General features: G+C 39.7%; 1 protein-coding gene across 1 annotated transcript in view; it reads right to left on the minus strand.

The window, feature by feature from the left end:
* LOC140321619 (nectin-1-like) overlaps positions 1-1,336 on the minus strand; it is a gene marked incomplete in the record, with an annotated part of 37,147 nt that overhangs the window by 21,640 nt on the left and 14,171 nt on the right.

Consider the following 1,336-nt stretch of genomic DNA (forward strand, 5'->3'; position numbering starts at 1 on the left):
TTTCACCTTAGAATCAAATTCAAGCTCCTGTGCTTTGCCTTCAAATCCCTCCACAGTTATTGTCCCACTTACATTTCTGACTTGGTAAAAAAAATACTCCCCCTGCCGCTCATACTGCTCCTCCAATGGCCTACTAATGACTTCCTCACTCATAACCTCATCACATGCACGGATACAAGACTTTTCTAGAGTTGCCCCGACTCTCTGGAATGGTCTTCCCCATCCTTGTCAGCTTGCTCCTACTTTCTGCTCCTTTAAAACAGCGCTCAAAACCCATGTTTTCAAAATTGCCTACCCGTCTTCTTCTGTCTTTTAAAACTGTCACTACTTCCCACCACTACATATCTCCCATCCTATAGTGTGTGAAATTCCCCCACCTACTAAATTGTAAGTTCTTCAGGGCAGGAACCTCTCCCCCTCCTGTGTCACTATCGGTATTTGTCTGTCATTTGCAACCCCTATTTAATGTACAGCGCTGAGAAATATGTTGGTGCTATATAAATCCTGGTTAATAATAATAATATTAATGCAGAAACATCAGCACAGAAAAGTCATGTCAACACAAAGGACACAGTTTAGAGCAGGCAACTTCAGTCCAGTTGGCTCAGTGGATAGCATTCTTGCCTTTGTAGCACCAGGTCAGAGGTTTCAAGCTCAGCCAGGACTCTATCTGCAAGGATTTTATATGTTTGCCACATGTTTGCGCCAGGCACTCTGGTTTCATCCCACAAACATGCAGTTAGGTTAATTGGCTTCTCCTCAAAATTGACCATAGACTGGTAATGACATATGACTATGGAGGGACATTGTAAGCCCCTTTGAAGGACGGTTTATTGGTTGCACTTTGTAAAATTAATTAAATAATTATTTGAATAATTTGAATTAAATTTAGGTAAATAATACTAAGCACTGGAGGGCCTCCAAATTTTTAAGTACATTGAACTGACAATCTGGTGAGTCAATGCAACCATGAAATAGAGAACTGAACAATAAGGGGAAGGGGGCACTCACAAAGATATAATGATTAGTCATGTTACTGTCAACTGACCAAAAGAATTGTTTTTCTTGGTCACAATGTCTAAAAAAAAATAAATGTGTTGTTTTATTCAAATACATGTTCTCGGGGAAAAAAAAGTTTTGTTGAACATTTGGATAATAGGTTATTCCACTCCTGTTTTGGTTCCCACCACTGAAATGAGAGGTTCCCACCCCATTGCCTTGTTAATACCGAATTCACTAAATGATTCACTGCCTACCTATGTTTTCAGGGGCTTTCCCAAATGTACTTTCACATTTATTAACAGAAAAATTACAAAGGCAAACATGTCCCACGATC

Source organism: Pyxicephalus adspersus, chromosome 1, assembly GCF_032062135.1.
Source record: "Pyxicephalus adspersus chromosome 1, UCB_Pads_2.0, whole genome shotgun sequence".
NCBI classification, from domain to species: domain Eukaryota; kingdom Metazoa; phylum Chordata; class Amphibia; order Anura; family Pyxicephalidae; genus Pyxicephalus; species Pyxicephalus adspersus.